Source organism: Tachysurus fulvidraco, chromosome 5 (genome assembly GCF_022655615.1).
Source record: "Tachysurus fulvidraco isolate hzauxx_2018 chromosome 5, HZAU_PFXX_2.0, whole genome shotgun sequence".
NCBI classification, from domain to species: domain Eukaryota; kingdom Metazoa; phylum Chordata; class Actinopteri; order Siluriformes; family Bagridae; genus Tachysurus; species Tachysurus fulvidraco.
The window spans coordinates 25,755,538-25,773,592 of NC_062522.1; the positions used below are offsets into that span (position 1 = coordinate 25,755,538).

Genomic DNA, 18,055 nt, shown 5'->3' on the forward strand with positions numbered 1-18,055 from the left:
TGATTTGGGATTTGAAACATTCATTCATACATTTTCTACCGCTTATCCGAACTTCTCGGGTCACGGGGAGCCTGTGCCTATCTCAGGCGTCATCAGGCATCAAGGCAGGGCGGACAAAGATACACCCTGGACGGAGTGCCAACCCATCGCAGGGCACACACACTCTCGGATTAGAAACAGTAACTACTTTTTTTAACTAAGAGGCATTGCATGACTCGCATTAATCGCAGTTGCATTATTTCCAATAGAGTTCAGCTAACCTTTCCAATGAGTTAAAACTGAATTTATTTTGCATCCATTGTGAAGCTGTTTAACCATTTTTGTTTAATTACTGTCAAATTAAATCACAGTTTATGTATTACCCAGGCCAGGGGTCGGCAACCTTAAACACTCAAAGAGCCATTTGGACCTGTTTCCCTCAGAAAAAAAACACAAGGAGCCACAAAACCCTTTTGACATATAAAATGAAGATAACAATTATAAAGTAAAACATATATAGTTTTTTACCTTTATGGAAAGTATGGAAAAACTGCAGCGTGTAAATTTATGAAATCAATGAACTGCTAGCGAGTAAATGAAATTTTATTTCTGCAAGCAAACAAAAATATTTTCAACAGTTTCAACTAACCTTAAGAAAAAAGACGCTGGGTTGAAGGTTACTTTCAAATAAAATGTCCAATGTCTAATTGTGTCCTCTTCGTATTCATGACCAGGGCTCTCAAGTTTTGAAGACAAGCAAGCGTGACATCTCCAACCCCCACGCAACCCCAATTTTTTTCATAGGTTGTTGCGTTAAATCTTTCCCAGATAGTGCTATTTTCTGATTGGCTATTGTGTAGCCTTTTTTGATTGGCTGAAACAGGCTCGACTAAGAACTCCAGGAGACGCGCTTGATTCCTGCCCGGTCCCTTAGAGACAGCCAGAAAACAGAAAAACTTTTTGACTATTTATCATATATTTAATAAGCCACAGCGCACAAAATGTATCAGTCGTGCGGAAAGTTTTTCTGCGTGAGAAATACGATGTGTGGCGGGAGAGCATGAGAAAAGACCCAAATGCGTGACTGTCACTCTCAATGTGTGACACTTGACAGCCCTGCATGACATCAAAATTTTAACTTGCTGGCTGCAGCAAACCAAAACTAAGTCTGCTTCTGTGTCGGATTTCTCAAGTCGGCAATTATGACGCATATTCTGAGCGACAAAAATAACTAACTAAAATAAGTGATGAAAGAGCCACTTGCGGCTCCGGAGCGGCAGGTTGCCGACCCCTGACCTAGCCGACCCCTGACCTAGCCCTTTTGAGATACCACAATGTGTAACTTGTGTGAAAGTGGAATTCATGTCATCATATTGAGAGAAAATAATTGAATGAGAATAGTATTAATTCTTCTCATTTCTGAACTTTCCATGGCTACAGCAAATCATCTGTTTCCACCTAAATCTATCCTGGCCATCCTCTACAGTGTGACCGTTGCCCTGCCTGTGAAATGACAAGATTTGAGGATGACAAGTTCAGTGGAAGAGGCCACATGGACACATTATTATGAACCTTGAGTCTAGCATCTTGTATAAAGAGAGAACTGTTTTACAAACCAACTAACTCACTCTGTTCAGACTTAGGTCGGGACAGACTGACTTCACACTTGCAAGTGTACTGAATAAAAAAGTTTCTGCTACGTTCTTCTCTGCAACTTAGGAAAAGTTTACTTGAACTATTATTTCTGATTAATAGAATAGAATTTCCACCACATTTTCTGGGGGCTCGTCCGGGATAGTTCGTTAATCCACAGGACCACTTGAGAGGCGACGGACTGCTGCAAAAGTCACGTCAAGTTGTTATCAACCTCCTGCCTGACCCAAAGGACAGCAGGACTCAGCGTGGGACTGGGACGACGCTACTAGCCTACGGGGAAAAAGAACCTTGCAGAGAGAAAGAGCGAGCAGACTCCGGAGGGGTTTTCAAACAACAAGTGACGTCCAGTTTTTGTTTGTTTGTTTATTTTTGTTTGTTTCACATTGTAAAAGAGGCTTTTTGTCTGATGATTGACTGTTGGGAAAAAAAAGGGGTTATATACTCAATCTTTCTATCTTCAGACAAATTGCCTTAGAAGTAGGCCAACGGTTCTGGGAACCGGAAAAAGGGAAACTGGGTTTTCGCTCATGTGCTGACGGGCCGTGAGAGCATACTATTGTTAATCATGGGGTCCTGTTGTACTAAGAGTGTGTGTTGTGGTAATAAGAAAGAGAAGGATGAGGAAAATATTTTGCAGAGTCTGGGACTCAGCCAATATGATAAGGGATGTTTGAGAGAGATGTATATGTAGCGCCTATGGTGTTGATCTTATGGAAGTAACTAAGGGACGCTAACATCTACCTAGGTTCGATGAGAGGTAGGTTGGGCCAATTCACAAGAGAAGCCCCGATTGAGTTGAACAACTGACAATTTTATTGCCTTCTTACAACAGTGAAAATAATTGGTACAATAATGTTGAAACAGAAAAAGAATTAAGAGCTCTTTAAAATAATAGAAAATAAATTCCCCTTAAATGTTCAATTGGTTCCGTAAGTGAATGTGGAATATGGGTCCAAAGTTCGGTGAATGTGTATTTAAGTGAACATTAATTTCCTTGTCCTCCAGTGCACTTATTGTAACACTACTGTGTGTGAAGAATAATGCCTTAACTGGCACTCTCGACGTAAATCAGGATTCCTCTGGTGACAAATCAACGGCTGGCCACTCCGTTAAAGATCATCTACCAGTCTCGCAGGCTAGGCTCGCCATCTCGGTTCATCCAGACTTTCTAGTACTCAAAAAAAAAACAATCTGCACAAACGGTACAGACAAAAACAATTCAGTTCTTTTTTCCTTTTCTAACATGAGACCTCATTGACTTCTTTTTCTTTTAAAGTGCATGTTAACAATATTTAGGAATACACTTCAATCTATTAATCAAGTTACATCAACTTACAATATTATTATTTGTAATAATAATATTTCTGGTATTTCTGATTACACATTAATTCTTTTAAACTCCATCATACATTCAAAATTACCCTGTTTAACAAAGGTGTTTTGCATGTAACTAATTTGCATAAGCAATAAGCAAAAAATATGGAATTTAACACAATCATTTACATTAACCATGTACCTTAGATATAATGAACATCTTGCATTCACTCATATTGCATAAATAGCAACTACAAAATAAATAACATTTTTTCATGCTATCCTGAACCATTCTGTTCTACTTACATGCTAGCTGCAGCCTTAGCCACCCCTTAGCATTGTAACACCATGAAGCATAATTAAGTAGATAAATCTTATGTAATTATAAGGGCACATAGTTCGTTTGGATTTTGCTTTACAGATAACCGCAAATACTCCGACTGGTTTTTAGTTTTACGGTAGTTCTCCAATAACATTTTAGCACACATGAAAAGTTGCATCATACTTAGCAAAATGTGCTTCCACTCACCGGAGTTTCAATTGTTTCTATTTGGAATTTTTCCTGGGTTTTCTGCTTTCTGCTGGTTTTAGGATTTTAGAAAATGTTAATTCAGCTGGTGGTAGAATTTTAGAAGGTTTATTTTCTGCTGGCATTCACGAGGAGAAGTAGCAAAAAAAAGAGAAAAATGCTGATAACCATAGGCTCTAATCGAGTCAGTCCCCCAGCTCCCCCTAGGGTTGGGAGCGGAACTACAATATAGTAGCCCTTATTTCTCTATGGGTTACACCCACCCCTCTTTACTCAGCATGAGTCCCTTCATGCCGTTCAGTCTAAACAACCTCAATAGGGGAAATATCATAACCACCAAAGGTGTCAAGTGCTTGATTCAAGCTATTTAGGAGATTCTGTGCAAAGGATATTAATGGTTTCCCTAACTCAGGGTAGGTGAAACGACCTGGTGGTCGCCTTAATCTCCCTGGCCTATGAATAGAACCAGTTGCCTCTCCAATTTCATTTGTTTCTACATGTGCACTTTCTTTTCCTCCATCTGTTTCCATACAAGTTTCTGCATCAAAATCAGTATCTTGTTGAACTTCATCTCTAACTTCCATCACTTCAGAATTCCCAAATCCATATTTATCAGTTGGTTCAAAAACGAAAGTTGGAATTTCTGTGTTTGTGTCATCCGGTAAAGACTTGTTCTCCCCAGCCAGATGTTGTTCATGTTGAATCATAGTTTCCTCCTCCCCAATTGTCTCAGGAGTTGCATCTACAGGTTCTTCCAATGAGACAGGGTGTCCAGTATGATGTTCATTCTGGGGTAGGGAGGGCTGTGATATAGTTGGAGATTCAACTGTCATATTGTCACTCACTTCTGTGGGTTTATTTGGGAGATCATATACTTGAACAAACCTTTTCTCAGGTAACTGGGTGGAATAAAAGGGTAAGTCATCCTCATCCTCAGACTCCACCTCACAATGTTGCGGTTGAGCACTTCTAGTCCTTGGCCGGCAGGCCTTGGGTTCATCCTGCTCAACTTCCTCACCTTGGGATAAGTCGCCGCATGGCAGTAAATGATCCCTATGCAAAGTTCGTACAAGACCATTCCCATTTATGGGTTGTACCTTGTACACAGGTAGGTCTCCCATTTTTTCCAGAACTTTGTACATGGAGGATTCCCACTTATCAGCAAGTTTGTGTTTGTTCCGCAGCCGAAGATTTCTCACCAATACTTGATCACCTTCCGCTAATGTTGACTCCCTTACTGGCTTATCAAAACGACGTTTGTTCCGCTCAGCCACCTTTTGTGAATTCCGTCTGGCGATTTGATAACTTTCCTGTAGTCGCAACTTCAAGGTCTTTACATATTGAGAGTGAGACTTAGGAGCTCCATTCTTAACAGGCAAGCAGAATGCAATATCCACTGGTAGCCTAGGCTGACGCCCGAACATCAATTCATAAGGGCTGAACCCTGTGACCTCACTCTTGGTGCAATTATATGCATGGGTTAGTGGCTTTACATAGTCACGCCAATGACTTTTCTTCTTTTCACTTAAAGTTCCTAACATACCAAGGAGAGTTCGATTGAAGCGCTCAACAGGATTTCCCCTTGGATGGTAGGGACTGGTGCGCACTTTAGTAATTCCAGCTAAAGCACAAAGCTCCTTGATGACTTGTGACTCAAAATCCCTTCCCTGATCACTGAGCAACCGCTGTGGAAACCCATAATGCACCAGATACTGTTCCCAAAGGCATTTTGCAACAGTTGTGGCCTTCTGATCTTTGGTTGGTATGGCAACTGCATATTTGGTGAAATGGTCAGTTATAACCAAGATGTCTTTGGTGTTATGACTGTCTGGCTCTAATGACAAATAGTCCATGCAAACAAGCTCCATTGGACGAGTTGTTTCAATACTCACAAGAGGTGCGGCTTTCTCAGGTGGTGTTTTCCGCCTAACACAACGTCCACAGGACTTGAGTTTTCTCTCCACATCTATAGCCATCTTAGGCCAATAAAACCTTGACCGGACTAAGTCAAGAGTTCTTTCCAAACCCATATGCCCCATATCATCATGAAGACACGTAAGAATGGTGGCCCTTAGTGAACCAGGCACCACAAATTGGTAAGTGATCTCACCCTCAGATTGGCGAGTTCTGTAGAGGAGACCATTTCTCAGCTCAAGTCGTTTCCACTCCTTGAGTATTAACTTGAGTTCTATGGAGTCAGCACCAAGGTTGGGGGTCGGTTTATTCCCAGCTTCCAACAGATCAAGGACGCATCCAATAACTGGATCAGACCTTTGCTGGTGCTGGAGTTCCGCCTCACTGTAGGTAGGTATGGTGCAATAACCAGACAATCCTTCTTCTTCATAACCAACAGGCACTGCATCAGCATGAATAGCAAGGGATTCTACCAATGTAATGGATGGTGCTTTACTCTCAGGGTCTACCAGAAGGTGCCGATTACATAAGGCGCCAATTATGTCACGGGATAAGTGTGTGTGTTGATCAGGAGATGATGACAGATGATGAGATGCGAACTGTTTTATCCGCTCCCGTTCCTCCAGAGAGTTAGAGTCATCGGCTAGAGGTTCATGAGGCCGCCTTGAGAGGCCATCTGCATCCTGATTGCTCTTTCCAGCACGATATTTGATATTAAAATCAAAAGTGGAGAGTGCAGCTAACCAACGATAACTGGCAGCATCCAGTTTGGCTGACTTCAGGAGGTATGTCAATGGGTTGTTATCAGTGACAACTGTGAATGTGTTTCCATAAAGATAGTCTTGAAATTTCTCTACAATAGACCATTTCAAAGCAAGAAATTCCAACTTATGAGCTGGATAACGCTTTTCGCTATGCGAGAGCCCTCTGCTGGCATAGGCAATAACACGCATTTCATCCTCCTGTTCTTGATATAGGACAGCCCCTAACCCTGAAGTACTGGCATCAGTGTGGAGAACATACGGTAATTTTGGATTAGCAAATCCGAGCACAGGTGCAGAAGTAAGCTTTTCAATGATTAACTCAAAAGATTCTTGGCAGGCGGTTGTCCACCGATCAGCAAATGGTTCTTTAAAGTTAAAGTACTTTCCAGAACAAGATGTTGCCTTTTTGCCCTTCCTACAAGGTGGATAGCCTCTGGTAAGGTCATTTAGAGGCTGGACTATCTTTGAATAGTCTTTTACAAAACGGCGATAATATCCTGAAAATCCAAGAAAAGATTTGAGCTCGGTGAGGGTTTGAGGTTGGGGCCAGGTATGGAGGGCACTAACCTTCTCAGGGTCAGTCTCTACCCCCTTTCTGGAAACTATGTGGCCTAAATAACGTACTGAACTTTGAAAGAACCGACATTTTGCTGGGGATAGTTTTAAGCCATGTTCCCTTAACTGCTGGAGAACCTGTAAAAGCCTAGCTTCATGCTCCTCCAGTGTACTTGCAAACACGATGACATCATCTAAAAACACCAGCACTTCCTTCAGATTAAGACTGCCCATACATCTTTCCATTAAACGTTGAAAGGTACTGGGTGCGTTAGTGATGCCCTGCGGCATACGATTAAATTCAAAGAACCCTAAGGGACACACAAACGCGGTCTTAGGCTTATCTCGTTCCTCCATTTCAATCTGGTAATAGCCAGACTTAAGGTCCATTACCGAAAACCATCTGGAACCAGCAAGAGCTGAGAAAGCCTCTTCAAGATTGGGAAGCGCATATGCATCTCGGATTGTTAATGTATTTAACTTACGATAGTCGATGCAGAGGCGTATTTCTCCATTCTTTTTCCGAACCACCACAATTGAAGAGTAGGGGGATTCCGATTCACGTATAACCCCTGCATCTAAAAGGGTTTGCAGGTGTCTCCTTACAGCCTCATAATCATTAGGATGGATAGGCCTAGACTTTTGCTTAAAGGGTGCTTCATCCTTTAGTTTAATATGATGTTTGATTTTAGTTGCATGCCCAAAATCAAGATCATGCTGGGCAAAGACATCTGCATAAGCTCTGAGTTTTTGAGTTACTCTTTCTTTCCACTCATTTGAGAGGGGGGAATCACCAAAATCAAATTCTAGATTTGGCTTAATATGTTCTCTGACTGACTGAGAAGCCATAATACAGCATTCCGTAGCAACAGCTTTTCGGTCGGAAGACGACAAGTTGTCATGTATCTCCTCCGGAGTATGGAGTTCTGCAATGACACAATTTGAAGGAAGTGTTATGTCATGCCCAGATTCGTTTCTAACCCATACAGGCAATTTGTGAGGTTGTTGCTTGGGCAAAACCACAAGGCAGCTCTCTACAAGGATTCCACCAGGTAGAGCTGATAATGTTGGTTGTTCTACAATTGCGCACTCGCCAAATGTACATGCTTTCACATAGCAGTCAAGAGGAATTCTACTTTGAGCAGGTATCACTTGCCTCACTTTGCTCTTAAGAGTCATCAAGCCAACTCTTCCGGTTGAGCTCAGCTCTTTTCTGAGCTTAAGTGTATGAAGAATTTGCCTATAACCGTAGACAGATGATAAGTCATTTGGCTTTTTGCCCTGACAATGTTCTTCATATAAGATGTCCAAGGCATTTGTTCCAATGAGTACTGGCAAGTCACTGCGCACGTCTGGAACTACTAATGCCAAAGTATAAATTTCAGGCTCTGTTTCGATAAAGTTCTTTGGAAATTTAAGGACAAGGGAAACATATCCCAAGTATGGAACGTTTTGACCATTAGCACTTTCAACCTCTAGGCCATCAATAGGTTGAATGGGGTGATTTTGCAATTTGTTGTTATAAAAGGATGATGATACGGTAGTCACTTGGGACCCGCTGTCAAGGAGACAATTACAATTCACTCCTGATACAATGATATTGGCAGTACACTTTTGTCCTACTAGCCCTCTAGGTAGAGCCATCTCGTGCTTCGTTTTTTGAGAATTGATGGATGCTTGAAACGGTGCTTTGATCTTGGGACATTGATTCTTAGTCTCAGTTCCTGAAAGTCCCTTCTCAGGAACTGATGTTAGTTTAAATCATGTTTGTTTTCCTTTCCCAGGCCTTTTGTTTTTGTTTAAACTGATTGCGCTTAATTTCAACCAAATCGTAGTTTGGCTCATTACTGCAAGATGAAGAAATATGGCCATCCTCACCACACTTAAAACAGTAGCCTGGACGAGGCTTCTTTGTGAGCTTTAAGTCACCCGAGCATAAGGTGTTTTCTTCAGTAGAGACCTTAGCTTTAGGCCTTGCTTTCTTAGTAGGGGCCTGGTTGGAGTTAACACTCAGGGATGCTTTCAGAGAGGCCACTTGAGCCTGCAGCTGGGTGAGTTGTTTTTCCAGATTGCGTGTACTGGCAGAGGATGTTGCATCTGCAGCAATTGCTATGTCCATATCATTGGTGACATAATCTTTCATTGTTAGAGGACATGCCTGGGCTTTGGTTTTAGAAAGGCCCAAGTGTTGTTTCATTCGAGAGGACTTAGTTGCTTGCCGGTCCTCCTCAGTACGTAACAAAAGTAAGAGTTCTGAAAAGGAGGGGGGTTTGTGTTTCTTCTGCTCAAGCTGGAGGTTGGTAATTAAACTGTTGTCCCAGCAACCTCTGCAAAATTGTTTAATCAGCTGCCGTTCTAAGTCACTGGCAACAATACCTCCTCTACTAATTACTTTATTCAACACTATCTGCAGTTGTTGCAAGTAGCTAGAAGGTTTTTCACCTGTATTTTGATTGGTATTCAGGAATTTTGCAAAGAGCTCATCCCCATCATCAACAACGCCATATGCTGAGTCAAGCAGACTGATATAATCGCTGGGGGTTGCATTCGGCCCAAGATGCTTTACAACATTAGTAGCGGGTGGAGAGAGGCTTTCCACTATCTTCCTTACAATGTGTCTGGCAGACAAGGTGGCATCTGTAAGGTGGAATTCAACATTGCTACGCCATGCGTCATAATCAGATTCCATGTGCGGGCATGGAATTTTTCCAGAAAAAGGCCTAAGTTTTCCATGGCCATAATAATGGGGAGACAATTCACTGTTCTTGATGACGTGCTCAGCCACTACCTTCTGAACTTCAGGAGTGGTGAGTTGTTCTAGGGGTAAGCAAGGGGAGGCACTGGGAGCTTGTTTTCTATGTAAGGGCGACTTTCCTATGTTCACAATGAATGGAAGTGAATCAGGCTCTTGGTACTGGGCTGAGTCAGAACTTTCGATAGTAATTTGACTTCCATGAATTGGTTCAGCTTGGGCTATGTCGCTAGTACGCTTTTCGCTAGCTACTGTCACATCTGATTTGGTTATATGGTGTATTTTACTGGACCCCTCTATTCTAGCTAGCTCATCTTTCAAAACGTTCTCAAAGTCAGTGCCACTTTGTTTAGCAATATCCCGCAATTCAGCTAAATAAGAATGAGTTAAGTTAGAACCTTTGTCGCCAACATACAGTTCAGACAGTAGCTGAATGTGATGAATAACATTTGGGTTACTGCTCATCCTTTTGCAGGGTAAATCACTGCAAAGAAATTTAATTGGTTCACCTGAGGTGAACTCCACAATGGCTGTGTTTTTAAACTGAGCCTCAGCACTAGTAATGTTAATTACCCTTTGGATAGAACCAAACATTGCTAAGTACTCTAGAACTTCATTGTCTAGCTTATCACCAGTCAAGCCACTCACTAGGACTGAATTTGGCACTTTAACATTTTCTGCTTTGATTGTGTCCATGTTCTATTTTACCTTTTCACAAATTAAATGATTCAAATACACAGTAACCAAATGCAACAAAAGTGTCAGCTTTCACTCAACAAAGAGCTCCACTACAAAAGAGACCTCTCCTGGCTGGCTCGCCAAGTTTTGTGTAGCGCCTATGGTGTTGATCTTATGGAAGTAACTAAGGGACGCTAACATCTACCTAGGTTCGATGAGAGGTAGGTTGGGCCAATTCACAAGAGAAGCCCCGATTGAGTTGAACAACTGACAATTTTATTGCCTTCTTACAACAGTGAAAATAATTGGTACAATAATGTTGAAACAGAAAAAGAATTAAGAGCTCTTTAAAATAATAGAAAATAAATTCCCCTTAAATGTTCAATTGGTTCCGTAAGTGAATGTGGAATATGGGTCCAAAGTTCGGTGAATGTGTATTTAAGTGAACATTAATTTCCTTGTCCTCCAGTGCACTTATTGTAACACTACTGTGTGTGAAGAATAATGCCTTAACTGGCACTCTCGACGTAAATCAGGATTCCTCTGGTGACAAATCAACGGCTGGCCACTCCGTTAAAGATCATCTACCAGTCTCGCAGGCTAGGCTCGCCATCTCGGTTCATCCAGACTTTCTAGTACTCAAAAAAAAAACAATCTGCACAAACGGTACAGACAAAAACAATTCAGTTCTTTTTTCCTTTTCTAACATGAGACCTCATTGACTTCTTTTTCTTTTAAAGTGCATGTTAACAATATTTAGGAATACACTTCAATCTATTAATCAAGTTACATCAACTTACAATATTATTATTTGTAATAATAATATTTCTGGTATTTCTGATTACACATTAATTCTTTTAAACTCCATCATACATTCAAAATTACCCTGTTTAACAAAGGTTTAACATGTAACTAATTTGCATAAGCAATAAGCAAAAAATATGGAATTTAACACAATCATTTACATTAACCATGTACCTTAGATATAATGAACATCTTGCATTCACTCATATTGCATAAATAGCAACTACAAAATAAATAACATTTTTTCATGCTATCCTGAACCATTCTGTTCTACTTACACGCTAGCTGCAGCCTTAGTCACCCCTTAGCATTGTAACACCATGAAGCATAATTAAGTAGATAAATCTTATGTAATTATAAGGGCACATAGTTCGTTTGGATTTTGCTTTACAGATAACCGCAAATACTCCGACTGGTTTTTAGTTTTACGGTAATTCTCCAATAACATTTTAGCACACATGAAAAGTTGCATCATACTTAGCAAAATGTGCTTCCACTCACCGGAGTTTCAATTGTTTCTATTTGGAATTTTTCCTGGGTTTTCTGCTTTCTGCTGGTTTTAGGATTTTAGAAAATGTTAATTCAGCTGGTGGTAGAATTTTAGAAGGTTTATTTTCTGCTGGCATTCACGAGGAGAAGTAGCAAAAAAAAGAGAAAAATGCTGATAACCATAGGCTCTAATCGAGTCAGTCCCCCAGCTCCCCCTAGGGTTGGGAGCGGAACTACAATATAGTAGCCCTTATTTCTCTATGGGTTACATATAGAAAGCATGGTATTCAGAGTTTGATACAAGTAAATATGTGGAAGAATAAGTTTGGGTTCCCCGAAGGGGGTACTCTGTCCACAAAGGAATTAAGGGAAGTGAAACTTAAAATGAGAGATTATGAAAGTAGGAAAAGAAAGAAAGACAAGAAGATAGACTGGACGGCATTTAATCTGTGGATGTCAGAAGCAGAGACTAGGCAAATTAAAAGTAAAAAGAATAAAACACGAGATAATGATACTAAATCTGATTTTTCTGTTTCTCCCGAGACACTCGCGCTGGTGAAGATGAAATCAGATCTGGACTCGTGTCCGTTCCCTCCACCTCCCCCTCCTGAACAAGAACCGCCGCCTCAAGAAGGACCAGTTCAAGCTCCAGCACCAGTCCTGCATCAACCACCCCGGTCTCCACAACGTACCACCTACCCCGACTTAGCAACCTTCGTCCCACCGCCAGCCTACTACAATGACTCATCCGAAAATATGTCCAGTCTGGTCAACATGTTTCAAGAATTTACCAGTCAACTAGTCAATGCTTGGAGCCCAGTTGCATCACATACAAGAGGAAAAGAAGCTGAGGAAAAAAGCGGAGAAAGGAAGAACAAGAGCCACGGAGTCTACAAATGCCCATGGTAGAAGTGGCCGGGCCACAAGGGCAGATTCTGGTGTTCAGAAAATGGACCACCAGCGAAGTTATAGACACGGCGAAAAACCTTCCCCCCATTTTGGGAGGAGGCGAGAAAGTGGCAGATGCTTTACTGCTATTCTGCAGAGAGTTCAGACCCACCTCCCAAGAATTGAGAAGAATTATGTTACAAGTGCTGGGCATACAATTTAGTAAGTTAAATTTTGCATGGGATGATGCAGCTAACAATAACATGCGCCTAGCTAATCATGCCTGTGATCACGCAGACAATGCCCCATACAGAGATTTTGTGACAAGAATTCAGGGAGCTCTAAGGGATGCCTTCCCGATCCGAGGAGACCTCTCACAAATTACCTCTTGTAAGCAACTAGAAGATGAGACGGTAGCCCCGTTTGCAGTAAGATTACAAGAAGTATTCGACCTACACAGTGGACTGGAAAAACCCCCACAACTGGGAGGAAACCCACCAACTGCATATGAAGCACATCTGAAATCAGCATTTGTGATGGGGCTATGCACAGATATCCAAACCATGGTACGTACCAACTGCGTGACCATTGATATCTGCGACCTGGCCACTGCCAAACTACATGCTTTACATGCGGAAAAAATTCTCCGCCAGAAAGAAACCAGAGTTTAGAAGAAGAGAGATACCACATCTCATATGGCACATCTTCAACTGGTAAGAGTTCCGTAGGATGGCAGCAAGAGAGAAGAAGAGGCAGAGGTCGAGGCAGGGGATGAGGCCTAGGAAGAGGACAAGGTGAAAGTGGTTGAAGAAACACGGCTTGCTTTAACTGTGGAAAAGAAGGACATTGGGCGAGAGATTGCCCTGAACCACAGAGAGAAAATCGAAGAGGGGCCACGGCACTATACAATGCTTACAACCCTAACCAGGGGGATTGAGGGGAGGTGAGGGACGAGGGTCCAGGGATGGGTGAGTCTGATCCAAATTGCAATGAAGACACGTTTACATGCCTTACTGATACACCTGACATATCACACACCTCAGGAACATATTGTAAATTCCAGCAAGAAATATATAAGAAAATGCCAATTACAGAATTGCTAATAGGCTCACATAGTCTAACATTTTTGGTGGATTCAGGTGCCACCCACTCTGTCATTAGGACAGCTGAAGCGTCACTCCCTCTTAGCTCCCGCACCCAGGTCTCGGTCGGGGCAGGAGGAACACCACTGATTGAACAATGGTCCAAACCCGTTCACATTACATATAATAACACCCAAGTAAATCATCCATTTTTGATGTCTGATACGTACTGTAAATTTGCTGGGACGCGATCTAATGTGTGCCTTGAACATTGGTTTACATAGCTCTGAAACAGGAGGGGTAGAGATAATCCAAAATCCACCTACTCCTGTCTCACACACTCTGATCCATGACTCGTCACTTTTCCTACACCAATTACAACTCACTGACACGCTGTTATGTCAACGCTTAATCAACTTAGTACACACATCAGCTGAGGCTACACACGCTAATCTGATGGCACCACAAGATTTACATGTAACATTATTTTTTATCAACATCCTGCCTGCCAGTATTATCATCTTGTGAAACTAATGTAATCTTAGGAGAAGTTAGGGTACAGATGAATAGAGCTGCAGTTACAGTGTGTTTGCAGGAAGAGGAACAGAAAGTGTTTGCGGTAGCTGGTTCAGTACCACATGTGTCTCTTATGAAATCAAATTCTGAAAACTGGGAGAACTTAGGATTGTGGATGGCTGGTAGTACGCACAGTACCCCTGATGTAACAATATACTAAGAGAATGTTTTGACACCGGTGAAATATATTGTTTTGAAATTACAATCTGATTTCCAATTGGTTAAAACATTAAGTGATGATGACTCCAGAGAGTTATCCCAAATTCCAAAAGGCCTGTGGGCAACAAGTAACGTCGACATAGGATTAGTGCGTGATTGTGAACCTATGCATATCACGCCAAAATCTGCATATAGACCTAAGATCCCACAATATCCTTTAAAACCAGAAGCCATAAAAGGCATCACCCCTGTTTTTGAAGCACTACAAGAGAAAGGGGTAATTATCCCATGTCCAAATTCTCCAGTAAATACCCCAATTTTTCCTGTTCAAAAGAAAACGGCATCAGGGGAGCCAGCAAAATGGCGTTTTGTACAAGACCTCAGAGCAGTAAATAAAGCGGTTGAGGCCAGGATGCCGAATGTTCCTAACCCATACACAATTTTAGGTCAGATTCCGGGGAACGCTAATTGGTTTTCAGTAATAGACTTAGCAAATGCCTTTTTCAGTGTCCCGGTACACAAAGATAGTCAGTTTTGGTTTGCATTTCAGTGTGCCAAGGTTATTGTGAATCTCCGTCAATTTATAACAATACATTAGCGGAGTCACTCTCCACACTTATCCTTACACCAGGAACAGCCCTCCTGCAATATGTAGATGATTGTCTGATAGCAGCACCAACACTAGAACAATGTAAAACAGACACATTAAAACTCTTGCAACACTTATATGAAAATGGTCACAAGGCATCACTGGAAAAGTTACAATTTGTTAAACAAGAAGTCATGTTTTTGGGACATGTTCTGAAACAAAATAGTAAGACTATTGCTCCGGAGCGAATCAGAGCTGTTTCCCAGATTCCAAGGCCTACCAATAAGAAACAATTGCTTAGCTTCCTTGGCGCCGTAGGTTATTGTCGCTCTTTTATACCTGATTATGCTTGTGTTGCTAAGCCCTTACAGGAAGTTGCCAGGCAAGCAGACAACAGTGGATTTCAGTGGTCAGAGGAAGCTGAGGAGGCGTTTAAAGCCTTGAAGCAGGCATTACAATCAGCCCCAGCACTTGGTCTTCCAAACACCACTAAACCATTCACCCAGGTGGTGCATGAAAAGAATGGTTTCATGTCTTCTGGTCTCTTACAGGAACACGGATCCCAGTTGAAACCAGTGGCTTACTTCTCCTCTCGCCTAGACCCTGCGGTAGCGGGTTTAGCAGTATGCCTGCGGGCAGTAGCGGCGGCAGAGAAAGCGGTGCTTACATCACGAGACATTGTAGGGTACAGCCCTCTCACATTGGCTGTCCCACATGCAGTCACCCTACTGTTGAATGATCAAAAAACATAACACCTCACAGCAGCAAGATGGCTCCGTTATAATGCCACCTTGTTAGAACTGCCAAACATTACTATCAATCGATGTGCCCCAGTTAACATCGCAACTCTCTTGCCGGGCCCAGAGGACGGAGAACCACATGACTGCGTAGCCGCAGTCCAATTAGTCCTGTACACCTAGTCCAGACCTACAGGGCACACCGTTGGTAAAACCCGATCTGATCCTGTATGTTGACGGTTCTGCATCCAGAACTGATATTTCAGGAGTTAATAAAGTGGGGTTTGCAGTAGTCTCAGACTCCCAAACCATAGTCTCTGGACGACTTCCTTCACATTACTCAGCACAAGCCGCAGAACTCATTGCCCTAACTGAAGCATGTAAATATGCACAAGACCAGACAGTCACTATTTACACTGATAGCAGGTACGTTTTCGGGATTGTGCATGATTTTGGAGCTATTTGGCAACAGAGAGGGGTCCTGACTTCCACAGGGACCCCAATAAAACATGCCTAGCTCGTGAGTAACCTCCTTGAGGCTATTCTGCTACCTAAAACAGTAGCAGTCTGCAAATGCGCAGCTCACTCCAGGTCGCATGACCCAATATCAAAAGGTAATGCCCGGGCTGATGAAGCAGCCAAGAGAGCAGGCGACATAGTGAGTATGTTTCAACTATTGAGCAGTACACCTGAGATCTCAGAAGACCCATTTGACTTACCACAGACTCTAACAGATATGCAATCTTTCTCCACCCCACAGGAACACAGACTCTGGAAAGCAGGAGGTGCTTCTTGTGACCAACATGGTATGTGGCGGGCAGCTGATGGCAAACCATGTCTCCCACGTCATTTCTTTCATCACTATGCTAAATTGACACATGGTAAAGACCATGTGTCAAAAGGGGGGATGTATAGTGAAATAATAAAGACCTGGTACACTAAGGGATTCCAAAATTATTCTAAACATTTTTGTGATCGATGTTTAATCTGTAAGAAACATAATGTGGGAAGGGGATTGGAGGTGCATCCAGGCATCCCATTCCAGCCACAAGCACCTTTCCAATACCTACAGACAGAGCCGGATTAAATAAATGGACTACACTAGGCAGGCTGCATTTTTTTGGGCCCCCCTCCATCGATGTTATTTATGAATTGAAATCTGAAACTTACCAAAGTTACTAATAAAAGTTAATTCACATTTTACATAGCCCAGTCTTTAGTTACAAATTGGTTATGTTGTATATTAAACAGTCTATCAGACTATTTTTTGATATTCATTATTTATACGTCATTACACGGCTCTATTAAATGCTATTAAATTACCCTCATCCATTGGGAGTGTCATTTTTAAGGCAAATAATCAATAGGTGTCAGTAAACTATGTAAACAGAGCAAATAAGTTTATTTGCTCTGTTTACATTTAATCAACACATTTAATTAAGATTTTCTGCAAAATGCAATAGCTTACAACATTTATAAATGTTGTAATTAAGATTTTCTGCAAAATACAATAGGTTACAACATTTATAAATGTTGTAATTAAGAACAAGAAGTCAAACATGACCCCTTCACATTCATCAAGACCATTTAGAAACTGTCTAACAATAAATAATAAATATAAGGATGGAGGATTTAAACATTTCCCGCCGCATCTTCCACCGCGTCTTCCGCCGCATTTCCCGCCGCATCTTCCACCGCGTCTTCCGCCGCATTTCTCGCCGCATCTTCCACCGCGTTCACAGCTGTCAGACGGCTGCCCGACAGAAACTTTTGCAAAGCCCCCCGCTGTCTCTTCTTTTGTTCTTCATTTTTTCTTTTTACGTTTTGCCGCACCCGAAAGCATCTTCAAGTCAGCCTACTACTACTCAAAACACATCTGCCTGCTATATTTGTTGTCCCGCTCTGACGTCTGACCGCCGCTGAAGTCTCCTCGGACTTAACTGGCTGGCGCCTCTATATAAATACAGTTTAAATAAACATCATCACTATTTTTATTTAATTAATAAATAATGAAATAAATCGTAGATAGGACATTTGTACATTTAATTTTATTTTTATTTTTATTATAATTTATTTTTTATATATTTATTATATTTTTATTATATTTATATATTTTTTTTGTCCCTCTGTCTGGACCCCATCCCGCCAATCGGGCCCTAGGCACGTGCCTAGTTTGCCTTTGCGTTAATCCGGCTCTGCCTACAGATGGATTTTATTGAACTTACTCCATCAGCAGGCAAAAGGTATTGCCTAGTAATAGTTGACATGTTCTCTAAATGGATAGAGGTTTTCCCGACAGCAAAACAAGATGCTACGGCAGTAGCAAAGGCATTGCTTACAGAAATCATACCTAGCTGGGGAATCCCTGAGCATATCAGTAGTGACAATGGCACACCATTTGTAAATGAGGCACTGACCAGAGTCAGTGAACTCATGGGTTTCCAGTTAAGAACTCATTGTGCTTATCACCCTGAAAGTGGAGGCGCAGTAGAGAAAGAGAATGGTAACCTTAAAAAATAAATTGGCCAAATGCTGTGAAGAAACTGGATTGCCATGTCCCAAGGCACTACCATTGGTATTACATTACATG

General features: G+C 41.8%; 1 long non-coding RNA gene across 1 annotated transcript; it reads right to left on the minus strand.

Annotated features, from left to right (window-relative positions):
* Positions 1–10,395: 10,395 nt before the first annotated feature.
* LOC113643155 lies at positions 10,396–11,672 on the minus strand. Its single transcript, XR_003440714.2, has 2 exons — positions 11,447–11,672; positions 10,396–10,796 (listed from the first exon to the last, which is right to left on the minus strand). It is a non-coding gene; the product is annotated as an uncharacterized LOC113643155 (long non-coding RNA).
* Between the last annotated feature and the right edge of the window lie 6,383 nt (positions 11,673–18,055).